The sequence below is a fragment of the Fukomys damarensis genome, unplaced genomic scaffold (assembly GCF_012274545.1).
Source record: "Fukomys damarensis isolate Sample0158 unplaced genomic scaffold, DMR_v1.0_HiC HiC_scaffold_33, whole genome shotgun sequence".
Lineage (NCBI taxonomy): Eukaryota > Metazoa > Chordata > Mammalia > Rodentia > Bathyergidae > Fukomys > Fukomys damarensis.
The window spans coordinates 5,050,887-5,073,714 of NW_022900945.1; the positions used below are offsets into that span (position 1 = coordinate 5,050,887).

At 45.8% G+C, this 22,828-nt stretch overlaps 1 long non-coding RNA gene across 2 annotated transcripts; it reads left to right on the plus strand.

Annotated features, from left to right (window-relative positions):
- The first annotated feature begins 828 nt into the window (after positions 1 to 828).
- On the plus strand, positions 829 to 22,828 carry LOC104848905. 2 transcript variants are annotated; one of them, XR_776586.1, is made up of 3 exons: positions 829 to 1,092; positions 5,472 to 5,660; positions 22,780 to 22,828. It is a non-coding gene; the product is annotated as an uncharacterized LOC104848905 (long non-coding RNA). The 2 variants fall into 2 exon arrangements; XR_004515091.1 differs by lacking the exon at positions 22,780 to 22,828 and adding an exon at positions 11,629 to 12,096.

Here is a 22,828-nt window from a genome sequence, read left to right on the forward strand (position 1 = left end):
TCTCCTCCTCCGACGTTGGATTCCAGCTCGCAGGGAGAAAAGACCAACGCTTTCCACCTTCAAGAGCTTCGCCTGTGAGCACTGAATTACCCCAGATGGGAGAAGGAAGCTCCAGAAGGGTAAACTGAGGCATTCCGAAGAATCGAGGAAGCTTCTGTCCCCTGCCACGCTGCAGCCCGGATGCCTGAGGAGTTGCCCGTCCCTTCGCCCGCACACCTGCATACTGTTAGCCAGGGGTTTCTCACCTTTAGGGGTCCAAACCAAGTCCCGCTGACTGAACAAACATCAAAACTGCAACACGACCCATTAATCAGGAATCAGGCCTTAGGCCTGAGCCCTTGAACTTCACCAGAACAAAATAGCTTTGATCTACAGAAACAGCAAACAGCACCATTAAAATAGTACTCTCTAATATTTATGAGCACTTACTTTGGGCCAGATATTAAGTGCTTTACAAGTTCTAACCCATTTAACTCCGACAGTAGTGCCAGGAGGGAGAAAATAGTCACATGTCTGCCTGAAACAAGAACAGAAGCGCACTGGAGTAGGTGTTTAATCCTCGGTGGCCTAAAGCAACAATTTATGGCTATTATCTCACGCTTTGTTGGGACCGGAGTTTGGGCAGGGAACAGGAGGCAGCCTACTTGCTCCCCGACACCTGTGATCACAGCGGGCGGGACTCCCGTTATGGTCTAGGTCTGAAACGTCCCCCGGGCTCTTACGTGTGTGGAAGGAGGCTGGGCCCTGGGGCTGTGGGACGTGCAGTTGGCTGGGCCCCACCGGAAGGGCGGGCTCCGGCTGTGACCCGGAAGTGTATGTCTTCCCCTGCCCTCCGCTCCTGACCTCCTCTCTGCTTCCTGGCTACCATGGTTTAAGCAGCTTTGCTCGGCGTGTCCCTTCTACCATGCCACTTCTGTCTTGGAGCCGGAGACCATGGACTGAAACCACGAGCCAAAATAAACCTCTGTTCCTTCGAGCTGTGGGCGCTGGGCGTTTTATGACAGAGGAGCCTGGACAGCGTGGCTCTGTCTCTCCGTGGCTAGCCTGAGCTACCGCATTCGGCCTGTGGGTGGTTGTACTTCTGCCCGAGAGGTAAGCCTTCGAATGCAGCCCCAGAACCCCAAGGGTGGTAAGTCTCAAACACTAGCCAAGATTCAAGGGAAGGGGAAATTTAATCCTACCTCGAAATTGGAGGATTATCATCAAATTTAGAGTCATTTAAAATCTGCCAACGTAAATAGTCAAGTCATATTACTAGTGAGCTAAAAATCCATTTTAAGTCAGGAACTCTTAACCACTGAATTTATGTGTCATTGAGATGAATCCAGTGTACGAGCAACATTCTGGCCTTTATGTATAGTTCGGTTGTTTGAAAAATTCATATTTTCTTCTGAACAAGTACGGTAATGTTTCCTTCCTCTCTCCCTTCTTTCATTATTTGTTAAATAGCACCTTCATGCCAGGCATTTCCTTAGGTGTTATTGACCAGGGTACACAAAGTCCTGCCCCTGCTTTTAAAGGTCTCATAGTCTACCAAGGAGAACACGTACTTAATTATTGTTCACTGTGACTAATACCACATGTTGTGGCTTGTGTCTGGGTGTCCCCCCAATGCAGTCTTTCTTGGAGGTGGCTGAATCTGGTATGTGTGATGCTGGGATTAAGGGTGTGATTACAAAACCACTCCTCCTGAGTGATTGGTTTGGCGCCACCCTAATCCCGGTAGTCTGGATGAGATAAGAGGATCAGAAAGATGCTGTTAAGGTCCCTTGTCTCCTTTGCTGCCTTGTGCATGCCACAATGTTTCTCCTCTGAGATGTCTGTCTGCCATCCCTACCTTGGGGCCAGCCAAGTATGGACTGAAGCCTTTACAAACTGTGAGCTGAATGAACTTTTCCCCTTTAACTTTGGGTGTTGTGTACTTTGTCTCAATAACAAGAGAAGTAACTCACACACAACACATGATAGGAATTGATGTGGAAACTGAGGCAGAAATACCCCATTCTAGCCTAGGGATCTCGGGAAGCTTTATAAAGGAAGTAAGGTTGAATTATATATTAGAGGATTAAGAAGAACCTGCTTGGTATGGACTAAATATTTTTAAATTTTTTATTTTTATGAGTACCTATTTGTAGTACATAATGATTACATTCCTCATGAAGAGTTGGTGCATGGTCATAATATATCTCAATTCTTTAATATTTATGTCCCAGCAAAATTAGTATATTGAAGCCCCTACCTCCAACGTGGCTGTTGGAGATGGAGCCTTTCTGGGAGTAGGTAGGGATCAATGTAGTCATAAGGCTGGGGCCCTATTCAAATAGTATCAGTGTCTTTAGGAGAAGAGACACTGGAGAGTTCATGCTCTCTGCTATGTGGGGATGACTGGGCAGTTGGCTTCTCCAAGAGAGGAATGACAGTCCCCTCCAGGAACCAAATGGGCTGGGACTCTGACCTGGTCTTGACTCCCAACCTTCGAGAAAATAAATTTGTGTTCCTTAAGCTACTGAGTTTTGTTATGGCAAAATGACTGAGACGAATGACCGAGCAGGTAAGATAAGATAGCAGGTAAAGTGGGAAGGTAGGACGTTCAAAGGGAAGCATCAGTGTATCAAAGTGAAAAGGGACTTAGGGTACCTGGCATGCATTTATTTGGGTGAAGTGTGGGGTGTTTGGGGGCTAAGCAGTGAGAAAAAGACCCAGAAAGATGCCCAAGGCTGGAGCCTTTGTGTCGAATTTCAAAACTAACTAGCTCCAGGGCTGCCCTGCCTCTAGATTTCTCTTTGTATGAGAAAAATTTTCATATTGTTGAAAATGCCTTGATATGAGTTTTCTAGTGTGTGTGTGTGTGTGTGTGTGTGTGTGTGCTCAAAAGTATCGAATCATTTAGAATTTGGGCTGCATGTTACCAAAATCCTAGAGTAATTATGGTTTAAAAAATATAGAACTGTAATTGTCTTTTAGTGAAAAGTTGTCGATGTTGGTAGCCCTTGAAGGCCAGATATAAGGTCTTTTCACTGTGTGGTGACATCATTACCTAGAGATGGCCATGAGACCCTGCTGTGGGGCCCAACCATCACTTGTGGGTCCTTGCCAGGTGGATGGGAGGTCACAGTTTGCACACTTTGCACACTTTCCTGCAGACATGTACATTACACACACTTCAGAGCTGAACCACAGGGGCACGGACTCAAGATAGCTGAAAGGCTGCCTGTATTTTGTCAGTGCAACCTCCAGGGACAGATCTGTGGGTTTGTTCAAACGAGGAGGTACAGGAGTATGTGCTAAGGGCCTTTTATCCTTATCTGCTGCCCTGTGAATCCCCCTAAGTCATCTGCATGGTGCTGGTGTTACCTGGCAGCAGGGAGGAGGGGTAGAGATGGACCCAAAGGAGGGCTTTGCTGGCTACCGTGGAGCCGATTCTCCCTGGCGGAATTGTTGCCTGGGTTTCTGACAGGCAGCCATTTCTTGCTGTCCCCAAGACCACTCTTTTGTACTTTTATTAGCCCTTTCATCTTTCTCAAAGAGGAAAAGAGGTGTTAGGTAGGATATTTTTGTCAGTGGTGCATGTATACCTGCTCCTGCATAATGATTTTGGGAGGAAGTAGTACTGGCCAGGCACCGAATCTCCTGATTGCTCGATCCTGGTCTTAAGAGTCATTTGTTTTGTTCATAAGCCACATGCTCATAATCCAGCATTCTGTATAGGGACAGGCATATATATGTATGCGTGTGTGTGTGTGTGTGTGTGTGTGTGTATATATATATTTTTTTTTTTTTTTTTTTTTTTTTTTTTTTTGTTATTTGATTTTTTGAGACAGGGTCTCACTATGTAGTCCAAACTGGCATGGAACTCAGCAATCTTCCCTCCACCTCTGGAGTGGTGGGATTACAGCATTCATCACCTTGCCTGCTAATCTTGCCGTTCTTGTTTTATCCATCCCCTCACTTTTTCTTTCTTTTTCTTTTTTGGTGGTAATGAGGATTGAACCCAGGGCTTTTACACTCAGCTACATCCTAGAGCCTCGCTCCCTTCCTCCTTTTCTTCCTTCCCTTTCTCTCTCCCCTTCCCCCTTCTTTCTTTCCATTCCCTTCTTCTTTCTTTTTTTTTTTTGTTTTTTCTTTTTTGGTACCAGAGATCGAACTCAGGACCTTGTGTTTGCAAGGCAGGTGGTGAAACCACTGAGCTAAATCCCTGGGCCTTCTTCTTTCTTTTGAGGGAGAGTTGCTAAGTTGCTGCATTGTGCAGGCTGGGCTCAAAACCTCAACCTCCTGCTTTGGTCTCCGGAATGCTGGGATTACAGACACACACGACCATGACGGTTGAGTCGTCACTATTTCTTATGTTATTTCTTAGGCTAAATGTTCAGTCTCCTGGGGTTTATCATGAAGGTTACTATGGTCTTTAGGGAAGAAGCAGAGCTCTTGTGCGCTCTGTGCTGGAGGGCAGTGCGTGGCCAGGCAGGGTGTAAACCACAGGATTTGAGCCTCCCCTTCCTCCTCCAGTTTCACTGGATCATCACAGCCAGCGTGAAGGTAGAGACGAGCCATAAACGCATCTTTATCTCCAGCTTTAAATGCAGAAACTGAGCTCTAGAAGTCGCTTGACTTGGCCAAGACCAGAGGAGCTAGCTGTTCTCAGAGGTGGTGAGAATGAGGATGCTTTTCTGAATGCCCAGCCCATGCAGTGGAATCGGACATGTTTGGCAGTCATTTAATGTTTCTAAAAAGGAAGAAGGAGAGAAGGAATGAAAGGTAGAAGGAGGAGGGGGAGTCTCTTCACAGCTTCACGCCGTGGTCAGCTCTCAGAGGCTGATGACCGGGTGCTGGTTACAGTCCCTTGCCCCGAGTCCACGCTCTGTGTCATTTCTTAGAAGTCCAGCGTGGTGAACGCCAGGCCTCCGTGATCCCGAGTCTGTGAGTCATGCTCCCTCCTCCCATCATGGAGCGGGCTAACCGCAGCCGCTCTGCTGACTGCACGCTGGAAATGACCTCACAGCATCTCACTTAACGACCTCCGCTCATTTCCCTCTGGCCGGTGGCTGGCTCTGCAGTCATTATTCATCAGCGGGACTTTGCAAACACAAACACACATGGATGGATATAATAAAACCTCAGTAATTTACACTAATTGGGGAGAAGGCATACCTGCGCGAACAGAAAGTTTATTTTATGACTTTTCAGCTTATGATGTCATTGACCACCTAATGAGCATGTGGCGAGGGGAAGGAGTGGCGTGTGTCTTGGGAGCGGGACTCGGCTAAGGATAAAAGGAGGGAGGTAAAGGGGCAGCCCGGGGCCCGGTGCTCAGGTTTCTAGGTCTGGGCTTGCAAATTGTTGGTGTTGCCGGGAGCGGTCCTTTCTGTGACACGAAGACGCGTCCAGGTGCACACATGGGCAAGTGGGTCACGCCAGGCAACATCACAGTGACCGGATCAACACTTAGTCCGTATTTGTTGGCTTCATTGCAGGTCATCTTTCCCACGGACCCAGTGCGTGTGAAGGCTGATTAGTGCATTATCTGTCACGCAGGGAGGGGCTCATCATCAGCCACTTTCGCTCCATGAGGCTGCCATGCGCTGCAAGCCACAGAATCTACAGTCCAGACTCGAGAAGCCAGTGTGCGAACCTGGTGTCTTCCAGTTGGGAATCGAAAGCAGGTGAGACCAGGTGGCTGCCTGGGGCGCTTGGCCAGCCTCTCCAAGTCTGATTGCAGTTGTCTGTGTCTTTGTGGTCTGAGTGTCTGGCACCTGCACCTGCCTGTCTCTGCCTTCTTGAAGGCCAGGGTCACTCTAAGGCTGGCTTCTCTTATGGTGGTGCATGGCTGCATTGGGTCTGCCTCTGTATACCCATGGCTCAGGATGAAGCTGAGCTGAGAAGGGCAGAGAGGGAGAGAGGGAGAAGATGATGTGTGGGGGTTGAGAGGTGTGGATGTTGTCCTAACGAGAATCACCCTGAGAAAGGTTCTCAGGAAGTGCAGAATCGGAGGAGAGCATTTCCAGGAGAAAAGGATCAACCGGACGTTCCCAGCTTATGGTGTGGCTTCCTTTGGACTGGGATGGAGGCAGCAAACCATGACCTTTACTGCCTTGTTCTGGTCCCAAAGCAGGCTCATCTCTCTTCATTCAGGTTGACATCTTTCTTGTTATTTTTAAAAAAACTTTTTGTATTTTTTAATTGTTGTTGTTCTTTGGCCTTGAACCTATCCTGTAGCCCAGGCTGGCCTCAGGCGCACAGTCCTTCTGACTCAGCCTCCTGAGTGCTGGGATTACAGGTGTGCGCCACCACATCTGGCTGTACTTTCCTCCCCTTCAGGATGATTCCAACAAAATTAGAGCACAGCTCTTGTTTTATCCCCTTCAACCTGAACATTCCGGAACTTCACTGTGGTCATCTGGGCTAGTCTTAGAGACACCCATGTTTATTAGGCCTGCAGCGGGGTGGACCTTTGCTCTTCTCTCCCAGGGAGGGAGGGTCCTGGTTAACAAGTCTCCGGGAACATTAAACTGACTCACTCAAGCTCTTTCAGTGTAGCTGTTACTGCAGTCAGTGTAAAAGTAGTGCCACCTGCGTATGTGAATTCGTCTGACCTACAGGAGGTCAGGTTTTCATTTAGAAAGGTCAGGGATCTTGCTCACGGCTCTCTCAAGGAAGTTGCCTGAATTGCTTCCCACAATGCCCTGCGGTCCTCCAAGAAGTCAGATACCCATAGTAGTTCTAGCCCTGCCATTATCCCTGTGTGTGGCCTTGTTTTCATCATCTGCGAAATGACAGTAGATTCGACGATCTTTGAGATTACCCATAATTCTAACATGTTTTGTGTTTATGTAAGGCACTAACCCCTGGTGCAGACTGCTTTTCCTGAAGAAGGTCAGGTATAATTAGTAATGAGTGTCATGCAAATGCGTGTGGCAAAGGGACTGGGAACCTCTTATTCCTTTGTACTGTCTGAATATTGCTCTGGAAATTACCCTGAAAGCCAGAAGATGAGCTCAGTGCCAGTGCTATGGGAGGAAGGAGGGTGTCAGAGGGAGGAGTTCCCGGGTCTTACCTCTGGGACACTGTCTTTCTTCTGATTTTCTTATGGTACTGGTGGCCATAGTGGCTGTCCATGGTGTCTGGGTGGCCACAGAGTCTATGTCCAAGGAATCGACATTTATCAGATGGGTTTCTCTTTAAAAAAAAAAAAGGGTGAATGTAAACAGGTAAAATCTAAGCAAATCCACACAGCCAGTTAGATTTATGCTTGGATGACTGGTTATTCTTTTCTGTTCCCAGCAGCCTCTAATTCTGCAGTGTCTGCTGACGCTGAGTTCCTTCTGTCCAGTTTCTGTCCTGGTACATTTCAGGTGTACAGTATGTTACAGTCACCATTGGGATCTTGCACCTTTACATGACAGGTCTTGGTTCTGTCCCCCCCCCCCTTGCTCTCCTGCCCTCCCTTCACCCCCTCCACCCTTCCCTATTTACAAAGAGTTTGTTTCTATTTTTTTCTTTTCTCATATTTTTTCTTTTCCCTTCTTTCCTTCCCCCTACCCTTCCCACTTCCCCTACTCCTTTAGCCCCTTTCTTCCTAGTTCACATTATCAGTTATACAATTTGAACCTTATTTACACTTTTAGTTTTTCACACCAGAGAAACTATTTGGTATTTATGCATGTGTGTCCTATTTATTTCACTTAAGAATATGTCCTCAACGTGCACCTTGCTATAAGTGATTGTAGTTTCTCTTTCTTTATGGCTGAGTAGTACTCCATTTTATAGAAAAATCACATCTTTATCCAGTCTCTAGTTAATGAGCAATTGGGCTGTTTCCAAGTTTTAGCTATTACATATTGCCACTATAAACATGGCTGTGCATATATCACTGTGGTATGATTCTTTAATTCTTTTGGAAAAATACCCAGCAGAGGGATGGCTGGGTCAAATGGAACCTCTAGTCCCAGCTGTTTGAGGTATCTCCATATTGATCCACAGTGGTTACACCAGTCTGCAATCCCACCAACAGTGGAGAAGGGTTCCTTTCTCCCCACAGCCTGGCCAGCATTTGTTACTGGTTGATTTCTTGATAGCAGCCATTCTTTGTGGGGTGAGGTGAAATCTCAGTGTTGTTTTCATCTGCATCTCTTGAATGATGAGTGATGTTGAACATTGTTTCATATTTATTTTCTGCTTTTACTTGTTTGTCTGAGAAATGTCTGTTCATTTCAGATGCCCATATTTGAATCCAGTCTTTATATTTTGGGGTCTGATTTTTTTGAGTTCTTTATGTATTATAGATAATAGAGCTTCAGACATTAGTCATTTTTTATGATTTGGGGGGCAAGGTATTTTTTTTTTTTTGGTTCTTTAAACATTTTCTTAAGGGATTAAAATTTAATTTCTGTTGCAATTAAGTTATTTGGAAACACATTTTGGGATGCAGTTAAGTTACTTAAAAACAATTGGATCCTTTTGACTTATTTTTAACTCTTGCTAGGCATGTGGAGAGCAGCCACTGAGGAGGCAGGGTCTTTTGAACACTGTGTCCCTAGCCTTGTCGTTAGGCCTCTTCCTCTGGCTGGAGGGACTCAGCCTCCCACCCCTGGGTCTGTCCTGGAGCCCGGCCTTTCCTGATGGGTCTTCCTTGCTGCAGCTGTCTCTACATGCGTGCTGACCTGTGTGCTGCTAAAGATGCAGAGCGTCCCCTGTGCCTCTCTGGCTCCATTGTGTGCTTCTGTCCTTTGTATAAACTCCAGAAACTTCAGCTACATTTGCCCCCTAGGCCCTCCCAGAGCTTGAACGTCATGTCCTGGAACTGCTGGGTCCTGTTTGCACCCCCACCTTGGTCCAGACTGCTCACCTGCAGACTGCGAGCGAGGCCACATGGGGCTCCTGTCCCCTTCGGCATCCGAGCACCAGGCTTCACCTACCTGGCTCAGCGTGTGAGACATCTGAGGACAGTGGCCAGTCCAGGCCCCGGTCCTCTGCCCTGGAGGCAACAGAAATTTACCTCCAGATTCCAGCCACCAGCGGGCCCGAGGCAGCTCTGTAACTTTGCTGTCCTCAATTCCCTCAGCCAGGAAGGCAGAATGACTGTGATGTCTCTTGACAGGAGGGTGTGGGTGTTGAGCGGAATAATCCACCAGGTGTTCTTAGTCTATTGCTCAGCACACAAATGCCAGCAATGATGATATCTATTCTCAGACAGTACCTGTTTCTGATGGCCTCGAAACCACAGGTTGCCCAAAGCCCTAAGTTTCATGTCTTATCACATTTTAAGGGTCTGTCTTTCCTGTGGAGTCTGATCTGGGACCTGTGAGGCTTCCCTCTATGCTTTTTAGCGGTTGGCTTGGCGAGTACCCAGGATGCTCTAGCGCTGAGCTAGTCCTCAGCCCTTATATTTAATATTTTGGTTTGAGACATGGTCTCACTAAGTTGCTAAGGCTCACATGAAACTTGCAATCCTCCTGTCTCAGCCTCCTGAATAGCTGAGATCACAGGTGTGCCCCACCAAGCCTGGTTGGCTCTTTATCTTTGTAAACTGAGTTTTGATTAAGCATACTTTATTGTGTCCATTTGTTTATGTCTGGTGTGTGGCTGCTTTTGTGCTACAGTTCCAGCTCTGCATAGTTAAGACAAATCTCTGATGCCCATGAAACCTAAAATATTTACATTTGATGCTTTCGAGGGAAAGGTGCCAGTCTCTCTAGAGGCTGAGGCAGAGAAGCCCAGAGACGGCTGTAGGCCTGTGTCCCTCTCTGCCTCTTCCGTGGCTTGGGCATGGACCTGGGAAAGGACTTGCATGTATTGGTTTCCCTGGCAGGGCAAGTCGTCCATGAGGGACACCGGAGCCTTCTCTGGCCTTCTCTCACCTCGACCAGCTCAGTCAGACCTCTCTTCCTGTTCCCAGCCAGGAGCCTGGACAGCAATGCTGAGTACAGAAAGGTCACAGAGCCCCTAAAAGGCATAGAACGTGAAGGGCCAGGGATTTAGCTCAGTGGCACCGTGCCTGCCTTGAGAGTGCACAGTCCTGAGTTCAATCCCCAGTACTGCAAAGAAAGAAACAAAAGGAACTTGAGAAGTGATGTGGGAAATGCGCCTTTTATTTTGACTCATTAGGAATATCTTTGACTAGAATAAGTCAGACACACGAGTTTAAATATTGCATATTTTCTCTTCAATGAGAAGCCCACAGTGTAAATAAGTCAAAGAGCAAAATAAAATGAGAAAGAAGACACAGTTGGGGAGGTAGAATGCGGACCAGGAGCGAGCAGGGTCTCCAAACCCGAGGCAGCCCAGCTCGAAAACAGAAGATTTAGCTAACAATATGCAACACCGGGAGCCGCGGGCAACAGCGAATCTGACTAATGGTGAACTGATGAGTTTCATCGGCCTCATCAGGCCAAGCTCTCTGGGTCATGAGGAAGCCAAGGAACCTGGCAAACAGGTCCTCGTGTTCCCGGCTTGCTCTGTAACATCGGCGACCTTTTCTCACCTCACACTCCAGCCAGTATCAGCCAGGCTTGGAAGGGTTCACGGCGGTTGCCGGAGTTGGGGAGGAAGAGCTGAGGGCTGAGGCTGGGTCTCCACAGGCGGGCAGTGTGCCCGGTTGGGCTGAGCGGTGATGGAGCTGCACTGATGCCCGGGGCAAAGAGCTGAGTGCCCGGCCCCTGGCCTGCTTTTCTCCAATAGAACTTAGATGCGCCGTGTGTCCACTTATCTTTGATTTAATGCCATAAGTCTACAGGTGGCAATTTTTTATTAGCAAGATCAGTTTATCAGTCTGAGGCTTATGATTGTGCCATGCAGCTGGTGCTATTTCTGTCACCAGGTTTGGTGTCGCCAGCATCCGGTGGTTACCTACCTGTACAGACCATCAGGCCAGTCGCTGAGACATTCGGCCTCAGTGTGTGCACTCACATTGTTTTATAGACCGGAGTCACTCAGTGCAAAGCCCGACCCGAAAGCTCCTGTTTTACACAACATGAAGGAACTCAGAGTAGAGCGGAGCCTGCTCCATGCAGCTGGCCAGGCTGGCCTCGAACTGGAGTTCCTCCTGCCTCAGCCCTGGAAGTTGCTGGGGCTACAGGTGTGTGCCACAGTGCCTGGCTTACTGTCTGGTGATTTTCCCAAGGAGAAAGAATGGGTAAATCTGAAAACAGTGAAGTTGGTTACGTATGAAGGGGTGGAGATGAGGATATACTGCTGACCGCACGTTCTGCGTAGTCTTCAACTTTTGAAATCACTTGAATAGTCTGCAAATGTAGTGTTCTAGAGAAAAGTAAAAACAGTTAGGGAGAGCTCAGCCTGAAAACAAAATAGAAACACTTTATCTAATTGTTTTTTAAATAACTGCTGTAACCTTGCATGAAGGAAATGAGAAAAAGAGAGAGATGGAAAAGAGAAAGGAAATTCAAGTCAGTGTAGTAACAGCGTGTGACTGTAACCTGAGTCCTAGGTGTGTGCGTATGTGCACAAACATGTATTTGTATGTGTCTGTGCAGTGTACACGTGTGTGTGTGTGTGGGGGGGTGAGGTTAGATGATGCCGACAAGAATTGCAAGTGAATCCTGAACTCTTTGGTAGCTTTATTTATTAGTGTGCTATTGGTGAAACAATTCTGAAACTGTTCTTGGTATATCACAGGACTGAACAATGAATAAATACGTTGTTTCCAGGAGCCAGGATTCATTCTGTGGAAGAGGCGCACAAATATAAAATATGGAAAAGCAGGAGAGAGCTCTGAAGGTACACATTGGAATTGGAAACATCAACCACTTCATTTCTAAAAGAGAAAAGTGTGTGCGAGAATCTTTATCTGCCTATGCATTTTTATTTTTCAGACACTTAGATGTGCACCTGTGTTTACATACACATGCACACCCAGGCACAGTAGCAGTGAGATTACCTGTAGCCTAGGTCTTGATCTCTAATACCATGCTACACCAAAATCAGCAGGACAGTAGCTGATTTCAGGATTGGAATAAAGCGGTTGCGAGATGGGCTGGGAACATTTTATACCAGATAGTAAGGAAATGTGGGGAAGAAAGATGTTATAAGGACGTGGGAGCTAGCTTTACAGTGGCCAAATTGAGGACATTTGAACAACAAAACAAGTATATTCAGTAATGAATTTAAATCACTGAAAAGCATAGGAACTCCTGCGTCTATGCTGATGACTGCTACATGGGGAAGAAAGAAGGACTCTTGCTTACAGCTAGGTGTTAAGGGCTGACTGTGCTTGAGTGAAAAAACAATGAATTCTGCAACCACTGTGCTGAAGATTGGATTAGGAAAGCATCATCAATAGATGCTAAATTTAGAGGGAAAGTTTTCCAAAGAGCAAGCTATTTCTGTGATCTTGTGGTTTCTCGTCACAGCCTCCTCATTAGTTGCAAAGAAGAATAAAAAAAACACAACAATCACATAGTAGAGAAGTCAGATAAAACCTGGACCCGATGATTAAAATTGATTCCTCCTGGGAGGAGCAGACAGAAGCCATGGGTTCCCAGGTTTGGCACCCTGATGGATGGTTCTGGTGAGAAATGAACGTGGAAATATCGCTCAGCCATCAGAAGGGAAATTCCTGGTTCTAAAAATTAGGAGAAGGAACTGTATGAATCAGAAATGTTAATGTCATAAAAGACAAAGAAGGCGGGCAGAATGATTCCAGCCTGAGGGGTCTGAAAGGACACATATGGAACGGCCCTGCCTGACCAGAGACTGGATCCTATACCGCACAGTGGGAGAACGGCTGTCGAGGACGAGGAGCACCTGACAACACTGGAACACGGGCAGCAGATGATCTATGATCTGTCCTGCTATTTAAAAGATCATCTCCATTCTTAAGAAATACACATTAAAGGACATGAAAAGAACCACAATGTATAATTATATACAATGTAGTAAAATCGTAACAATGGGCCAATCTGGATAAAGATTATCTGGTTATTCAGTTTTACCATTTTTATTCTTGGAACTTTTTATAAGCCTGAAATGATTTCCAAACAGTTAATTTTAAGCGTGGTGTAGTGGCATACACTGGTAATCCTAGCACCCATTCCTTCCAAGTGTTCCAAAAATGAATCAGCTTGAAACACAAAGTCCTCGTTCTTAAAAACCAACAGCACCATTTATTCAGCAAGGTATCACATGCCGTTCATTCAGTAAAGGGTGACAGGATTGATTCAGAGATAAAGAACCAAGCTCATTTCTAAGATGAGTGGCAGTGAGTCTAATGGAATCCATTTTCAACTAAGAAACATATGAGCAACGCATAGCTTGGCTGGCTTGTTTTTTAAATTGTAACTTTTTGTTGGCGCCTGTTTGCAGTAGCCAGTGATTACATTCCTCACGGGGGACAGATGCATGTATAGGAGGCATCTGAATTCTTTTCTCGTCCTCCCTGTTATTCCCTCCCTCTTCCCTGCATCCCTTTGTCCCCTTTCCTTTTGCAAAAGATCTATGTCTCCTTTTCCTATTATATTTTCTATTTTGCTCTTTATAATTTGGGTTTCTTGTAATAGAGAAGCTCTGCAATAGTTAAGCTTGTGTGTCTGTTTTATTTCACTTAAATGGGAAGTGATTATTCATGTTCAGAGTCAAAACATCTTCCAGTTGCTCTCTCCATGGTATTAGGTCTTTGACAAGTGGCACTGTTTGTTCTGAATGTTGTTTATTGTATCAGGCGGCTTCTGCGTGCGCCTCACCGGTCTCTTGAGGTCTCTGGCCACCCTGTCCAGCCCCAGCCTCTGGGCAGCACCAACCGTGTGTGCATTAGGACCGTGCCAAGGACCACAGCCCGAAATCTCCTGGTTGTGCCCTCTCTGCATAACTTTCACCTCCTTTTGTAGTCACTGAGGCACGAGACCACAAGACATGCCCATGCCCTGATGTGTGCAGGCAGCTGATGCCACACTGGTGACACTGACCAGCGGAAGACTGAGTCCGCCTGATCTCAGGCCATTGGCCTTGTTTGATACCAAGAGGTGCCCAGCTCCGGACTGCATCTTCCTGTGTCAGCTCTTACGCTCCTTGCCCTGCTCTCCTGTGCCTTCACTCTTATCCCCAGGGTTGCATTCAGTGATAAAATACCCTGTGCCTCAGGTGCTGCTTTCAGGCAAGTTCCAGGGCAAGACAATGCATAGTTGCTCAGTGAGACAGGAAGGGGATTTAGGGAGGGGAGGGGAAGAGGAAGTGAAAAGGATTAGATGAGATATGTGTGCACCATTTCCCTATAATGAATGTATTTATTAGCAGCACAGGCATAGAGTAATAATAAAAAGTAGTTGCTAGATAAATATTGAAAAATGTGGACAAACTAAAGTTGTGTGCTTGACTTGGATTTTTATTTTGAGGCTTAGCACCCCCTAGTGGGATCTGTTTTTCCCTTTTAATCGTACCAAGGAAGCCCCTCGAAAGTTTTTGTGTCTCATAAAGCATTTCCTGGCATATTAGTCTTGCTAACATACCAGGAAATGAAGAGGGCTGTCTAGGCTAGACGCCAGTCTCCCCATCTGCACTAATACCCAAAAGAATCCTCACCAAAATGGGAAGAGTGGAGCCCACGCCATGGAATGTGAGTTAAACACATAGAACAATGAACTCTGCTTGACAGCATTCCGTCTGATGCACCTTCCAGAGAATCTTCTCGAGAATCCAACCAAACCAAAGCAGGACATATTCTTGGACACATCCTCCATGGCTTTTGGCCCATGTGGTGCTCTGTATTGACTCTGTGTCACTGGCCACCTGCTGTGTAGACCTGTGTCAAGTCTCAGAGCTGGTTATAGGTGCCCCATCTTCACTGGTGAGGCTTCATTTTCTTCACTGCCCACCATATCCTACCTGTTATTAATTGCAAAAATCCCATTCAACTGTAAGAAATGTGATATTTTATTTTCACTGCCCAACATGCATTTATCCTTCTTGTAGCAATGGTGATTTGGGGGGATGTGTAAAACTCTCCTCCACTTTCCCAAAGAACTTCCTTTCCATAGACCTCAGGCTCTAGGCTCCGACTCGCATCTTCCAGCTTGGGCACATACCCAACTTGAAATGATAAATGCTGAGGGAACCTGATCTTGAAATTTTGGCTCAAGCATTTGGAAAGAGAAATTCCTCTTCTACTGGAGAAGCTCTGCAGTGTAGCCCAAAGCTGCCAGGAGCCCTGGGTAGAGTCTGCGAACTTCGCCAATGCAGAGAAACCGAACTGAGTGCTGGGCCTGGATGAGGTTGCAGGTGAAGCCAGCACTTCCTGCTGATGTCCTGGTCACATTGGCCAGCACCAGGCCATTTTTATTTCCGCTAGATGGAGTTGGAGTTTTTACTCACTTGTCCCTAAAACATTCCTGATAAGCCATTTAATTCTGAACCCATAGTCTTGTCCGCCCACTTGCCTCACTCTGAGTGCATGCTGTTCTCATCCATCAGTGGTTCCAGCTAGAAATCTGTGAGTGACCTTGACAGATTGATTTTCACAATTCCCATAGCTAAGCCACCAGCGAGTTGGGAATATTTTACCACTTCGTTATTTCTCGAACTTACTCTATCCCACTTGCAGCATTTAGGATAGCTTCACCTCTTGGCTGCATGACAGTGATGAAGATGACAACAGCAAGAACAACAGCAAGAGCATCCCTGAATATCCCTGAGGACTCTTCCTGCCTTCCATCAGAAAGCTGTTCTGCTTTCTGTATCCAGGAATTTTTCAAAGTACAAACTTGATTCCATCATCCTGGTCCCATCCTAGTCCTGGTTCGAGCCCCACAGTCACTTTAGGATAATGAAAACTCAGGAGATCTGAGTCCCACCTTCTCTAGTGCCAGCGATGCTGAAGTCCGCACTCCCGCCTGTCACCGGGGCCACTGTACATGTGTCCTCTGTCTGGAATGCCTGCCTTCTTTTCAGGTCTCACCTCTGACTGAATCTCCCCCGGCCCCCACAATTAGCTCAGATAATCCTTATCTGTCATCAGAGTGAGATAGTGTAGACAGAAGCCAGCCAAATGAATTTACAAACTCTTAGTTCAGTTAGTAAGAGTAAGGTCCAAACCATATTTAGGTGTTTCCTGTTTGTCTGAAGATGATTGTGACTCCCAGAGCAGGTGTTGATGGGACAGACTGGAGACTCAATGACCACAGGGAGCAGGATGCGGAGGTGAGTGTGACAGGACTGTGTGGGATGGGTGGACCCGGTCCCCTGGTCTTGTTGGTAACTTACCGACTGGGAAGAGACGGTGACCGATCGTCGTAAGCAGGGCCTGGAGCACGGTATACTTTCACTTTCATGTTGAAATGGAAGCCCATGCCACCGTCCTGGGGTAGGCTGAACAGATCTTGTGGCAGCTGCTGGGTTGTGCCACTCCTGTCTTTGCTGAAGTAAGAATCCAGACCGCAAAGATGTTTCTGTGGGACCCAGCGAAGTGACCGCAGTGAGCTTACTGCTGCCTAGGCTGCTCCCAGCCAGGAATTGGGCACGGAGGGCTGCAGAGCCAGCCCACTTCTGGGGAAATTGCGCCGAAGTCCCTGTTGGCTTAGTCTGGGGCTTGGCCTACAAGTCCTTCCCTTCTCTCCTTTCCCAGATGTCAGATGAGCATCAAGGTCTGAAGGCTTTTCCATCTGCTGTTCCTGCTCCTTAATTACTCTTAGCTGCCTCCTCCAAGGAATGATCTGCGTGTCTAAATCCGTATTGGCATCTGCTTCCCTGTGGCACTTATGTCCACTTGGCAGCTCTCTGGGCGAAACTGCCATGCAGTGTCTCTTTTCTGTCTCTGGAGGGCACTGGGGGAGCACATCTATCCCTGGGTGACTACCTGTATGTTGCTTTTGGCTAATTGATTGACTCTGCCTGTGTTGAGTATCAGCATTGAATTAATTGGATTAGAAAAATCTCAGTGGTAGAACAAGTGCTTTTCATGCTGTAGACCCTGGGTTCAATGCCAGCACCAAAAATCAACTGACATCCAACCATCCAGCCAACACCCAGCCAACCAGACACTCTTGAAGGAGACCGACAGGTCTGGACAGTGATGAACTTGTCCCCAAGCAGCTGTCCAGGCACTGAAGGTTTCTTTTAAGTACTTAGCTCCGTCTCCCATCGGACAGTTCTTACACATCTTGATGCACATGACTGTTTGCCTGTGCTCTGCTATGTTTTGGATGTGGTTTTGCCCCCAGTGGTTCCTTGGCATTGTTAGGAAGTAGTAGAACTTCTAAGAACTGGGGCTTAGTGGGATGTCCTTGAGCTATGGTGGGCTTGCCCTTGGAAAGGATTAAGGTGGTTCTTATGGGAAGGGGACCCAGCACTACAGCAAGATGTCTTTATCGAAGAAGCAAACTGTGCCTGACAACTTAGCTCTGGCTTCCTGTCTGGTGGTGTAGTCTCCCCTCTTAACAAGTGCTCCTGCCATGATGCTACCTGGCATTAGGATCTCACCAGAGGCCAAGTTGATGGGCCACCAAATTCAGCTTCCAGTCTTCCAAACTGAGCTAAATAAACTTTTCTTCATAAATACCCAGCCTCAGGTGTTTTGTTATAGCAACAGAAATTGGACTCATTAATGATCCATTTGGTGAAAGCCTTCACTTTCACTCCTACTCACCTTTGACAGCCACATCGTGATTCACCTGCCCATGCCCCTGAGGAGAGCATGGTACACGAATGGTCAGTGGTGTTGACGCTGAGCCTTGCTCTCTTTTGGCCAGCTCGCCATTATTCTTCCCTTCCTTCCTAAGCTCCTTTCCCTAAGTTCTGGCAGCAAATCCTGGGACTCAGCAGACAAAATGTTGGCAAACAAAACAAAACAAAATTCAGTCTGTTCCTGCTATCTGTGTACTAGAGTTTCCCCAACCTCAGAAATGAGGGTTCAGGCAACAAATGCTAATACCCAGGAGCTGGCTTCTGGCCCCCAAATCTCTTCCTATTCATCATTATTTTTCTCTTTTCCCCTACCAAGGAGATGGGCCAAAAAGATGAACTGTTGTTTGCTGAGGCTTTTTCCTTTCATCTCATACTGGCTAAGTTCTTCATGGTGTTTGATCTGGGGTAGTCTGGAGAGGGTATAGGAGTAGCCAGGAAGGGAAAGCAAACTTACGCCTTAAGTAGCTGTCGCTACTGTTATGGTTCAGATCAAGAGTGTTCTCCACAGTTCTCATGCACCAGAGGCAGGGCTTGTGAAGGTGAATGGCTCATGGGGCTGTGGAACTCATCAGTGGAATCATCGAGGGCTAAATTCAGCAGCTGAGTGTGCTGTTGGAAGGTGGGGCCTGTCCGGAAGAGGCAGGTTACTGAGTGAGGGCATTTCTCTCTGCCTGGCTCCTTCCTTCTGTCCCTGCATCTTGGCCACCGTGATCCAGGCAGCTGGCCTCCACCCAGGCCCTTCCACCACATGACTCTGTCTTGGAGCTGGCCAGCCATGCAAGGCCTGAGACCTTGGAAACTATGAGCCCAAACTCTCTTCCTCTGAAGTTCAGGGTGGGGTGGTTTTTGGTCTCAGCAATGAGGAAAGTGACTAATACAGGCTTAGACATACCTTTTGCAGATGAGTTACAGTACCTGCATTACTGAGTTACGAGACTTTATAAGAATGGAGCCTGGACAGATCAGTCAGTAATACAGTGGTACCTTGGTTCACAAACTTAACTCTTTCCACCATTCCACTGTATTAGCTATTTTGCATTGATTAGAAAAACCTCAAAAAAACAATAATTTTACTATGTAAAAGTGCTATAATATGTACTTCTTGATTCTCCTAGCAAAAGTTATAATCTACAAAGCACTTACTTTGCTCAAAATGGCAGAAGAAAACATTGTTATACTTAATTTAAAAGTCATGAAATTTGATTTGCTGGCAAACCCACAGCCACAGAATCCAAAGGTGAGGGTACGTGAGGAACACCATCAATACCATCGTGCTTTCTAGCGCTGTGATTCTCTTTGAGATTTTTCCTCCGCTCATGCTTGGGAGTTTCTCTAGCACGGAGGTAAATGACTTCAACTGTAAAAATAATGGAAGTTTTCACCACATGTTGTGCCCTGGGACAAGGTAATTTTTGCTTTGTCTGTTACGACCTGTGTTACCATGTGTAACGGTGTGAACGGAGCCATTGTGGCTTGCTTGGTCACCATTCCCAACACCTCTAAGTGCAGGTATTGTAGCACAACTTTTCTTAATTATCCTAACAGTGAGAGTTTAAAAATGAGGATCATTAAAGTATCATTTTAGAAGAGTTCCACTTCATATTTCCTGCCAGTCCTTATGCTTCTAGATAATCTTTCATAGCAGGGATTAGCAGACTATTGCCTACCTCCTATTTTCATAAGTAACTTTTATTGGAACAGAGCCACATGCACTTTTGCATTGTCAATGAGAGTTTCTGCATTTCAGTGGCCATTTTGTAGTTGCGCCCATGAGCCTAAAATACTCTCCAATTCTTTGTGGAAAAAATGTTCTGACTTCTGTTCTCTGGTGTGATTTTTTTTCTATAGAACACTGGCCTCACCCAGAGCTTTTCAGATCTTTTCTCAAAGGTGGACGTTTTGTCACTTCTGGCAAGAGAAAGAGATGAGTTTAACTTTTTTCGAGATTGTTCCAATTGGGTTATAAAAGCAGGGTGAATGAGTGGCAACCATTTCTGTGAAGAGATCCCTACCATTCCCTGTCTGTGCCCCCTGTACAAGTTTCTTCATAGCTGTGGCCTTTAGGACCCAGTTTTCTCCTTCCTTTGGGCTATATTAGTAAGTCACTATCAATTTGAATGAGATGGAGAGAAGGGTGATCAGATTTTCCCTTTCATCTGTATTTTGCCTGAAGTCTTGGAGTCAGCAGCCTTTCCTCTCAGCTTTGGGACTCAGCAATTATCCGTGCTCTTCTAATATTAATAATCTGTGCAGCAGGGGGCAGCTTTTGAAGTCACCCGAATTTTGCAGTTGATATAATTCGCATTTTCCTCAGTTTTTCAAAACCAACTCAGAATGGCAGACTTTGTGTTCTTTGTATGTTTTAAACCCTATTTCACATTTTTCTTCTGTCTCTCTCGACAGGGTTGTATAAAACTTTTTCTTTAATTTCCATTTTCCAGTTCACTAAATCTCTCCACTGTTGAGTCTATTTTGCTTTTTATTTTTTTGATGCTGAAATCAATTTGCGGTGCAGGGGATTAAATCCTTTTGGGCCAACTCTAGTGTCTTTAGTGCTTTTCTCGTATTGTTCAATACTAACTTTTGGACATATTAAATACACTTCAGTATTTTGAGGTAAATTATTCCAATATCTAGTCTCCATAGTTTCATTCTGTTGCTTGTTCTATCTGCCAACTCTCTTATTGTGGTTTGTTTCCTTCTGTTTGATTAAAGTTTTGCTGTGAACTTTACCTCTGAGAATTCATTAAGCCTATGCAGGAAGCACAAGAAATTCTTTAGAGTAGGTCTGGATTTTCTGCCAAGTTCCTGGGAACACTATTATCCAAAGATTCCCCACTTGGAGCTTTTAGTAGGCAGTGTGGACTTTGGCTGTCAAACCATGGGAATGTAGGTTTATCTGAAGGATCCTCAGGGGAGAGATTAATTTTTCTTCTTTATTCATATTTTCCCTTTCACACAAAACTTAACCTGAGAAAAGCAAGTATTTCCATGACTTTCTATAGGGAAAGAAAGGTGTCTAGTTCACTATTGTTATGGTTTGGATCTGGAACGTCCCCCAAAGGCTCTGTGCTGTCGGCCTGGTCACTAGCCTGTGGCACCACTGGGAGGTCATGCACTCTTTGGGGGCACTCATGGGAGGAAGTGAGGTCACCAGAGCTGTGGCCTTGAAGGGAAGTGGAGCTCTGGCCCCTCCTCTTCCTTTTTGCTTCCTGTCCTCCCTGAAGTAAACAGGTTCCTCCATGACATCCTCCCTCACAAACAGATCTGGAAAAACCTGGGCCAACTCTGAAACTATGGGCCAATAGAAAATGTACTTCTTTGGAGCTGATGATTTGTCACAAGGATGGAAAGCAGACACTCCTAATGAGGATTTTCTCTTTGCAAGCTCTGACTTTAGGGAAAGTGTCTTTGACTCAGTACCCTATTTCATTTAGGCTTTTGGCTTTTTGGGTCCTGAGGAATCATCAGGAACCTCCGAGGAAGAAGCTTGCCCTAGTGCTAACTGACTTTTGTATATTTTAGACTCCTTTGAGTAAATTCCTTCCTTCCCAGCAACTCAGTTAAACATTAAACATTTTGTTGTGTGTGGGGTGTAGCTCAGGTTAGAGCACTTGTCTAGAATGAGTGAGGCCCCAGGTTTGAGCCACAGAACTGGAAAACAACCAACCAAAGAAAAGAAAAAATACAGCTTTACATTTTTTTACTTAGCCATATATAATTTTTCTTAGCTGTATGTAATTTTTTGGTGTGCATTCCTGGAGTTTCATTTAATGCTTATATAGCTGAATTGGCAGAAATGTTTATTCATTTAAAAGACTTTTTGTCTGTACTTAGGTTTACATCTCTCACCTTTCTTTCTGCACAACATCTCCAGCATCTTCCTTTATTCTTTGAGATGGTTTTACAGGCAAGATGGTCCCTTGGTCACATGTTGAGAAGCAGCTTTCCCAGTGAAAATACATCAGGAGAAGGGATTCTAGGAGGGAAATAGCACGGAAAAGACATTGCCAGTGGATTCCTTGAAAACACTTGAATAAGGCTACTGTATTTAGGGTTTAGAACACTCCAATGGTAGAACATGTAGTTTTAATTTAGATTTCTGTACTGCAGAACTATATAACATTTCTACAGTTTTTTATATATTTCCACATATTTTCCAAACCAACCAATTGGCAGTCTTATGTCCAAGACATTTGAACTTGCTTCATGAAGTTAGTCCCGGGCATGCCTGAGATTTAAATCCCGACCGTGTCTTTCCAAATTGCTTGAGTCTATTCTTGAATCCCTTCCTGGGCAGACACAGTGGAGCAGCTGTTATGAGCAGGCTCCTGGCTCTGTTTCTGATGGTAGCCTGTGCCCAGAGCTTCAGAGCCCCACCAGCCAGGAAGATACAAAATCTGCGAATTGAATTAGGAAACAGCGGTCCAACCAATTATTATGAACTTGGAAACTTGACCTTAGAGCCTACTGATGTGGTTCCTTCCAAGCCTGAAAAGAAACGGAGAGCAAATTTATTGTAAAACCTTCAAGATAAGCTTATTGCATGAGCTCCGAAACTAGTCCTTTTTGATGTTCTTGCTAAACAAAAAAAGTTGTCACTAGAGAAACATGTCTCCTTCCCATCTTGTTCTTGTACAAATATGTTTGCGCTGCTCACTCTTTGAAGCAATAGTAAAACAGTAAGAGGTTAAGCTTAGCTCAGGGTTTTCAGTTTTGCCAATCTAAACCTTGTCCAGCCTGCGTATAGCTGGATCCCTTGCAATCTATGATGTACTCATCTGTAAAAGGGGATTGTTTAGAGGATTAAATGAGATAATGGCCAGTTCAAAGGAGTGTGAACTAGAGTTTGTACAGTTGTTTTCCTACTATCTTGGTGGTCATGGCTGTTCATCGTCCCATTTGAGTAGATCACAGGTCACTGTTTTTTCTCATATCCCAGATGCAGCCTGTTCAAGCCACGGAAGCAATGCTTAGCTCTCTGAAGTGGCCTTTTCACCATCATTCATATGCACGCCCTTCCTCCCATTTGGATTGTGCTCAGCGCAGCAGTCAGAGGACCTTGTTAAAATGAAAACTTTTCTCCAGTCTGTTACCCCTTTGTTCAAACCATCAAGTGACTTTCTGTCTCTGTGTTTCTCTTTCTCTGTTTTGCAGTGATGAGGACTGAACCCGGGGCCTCACACATGCCAGGCAAGTGCTCTAC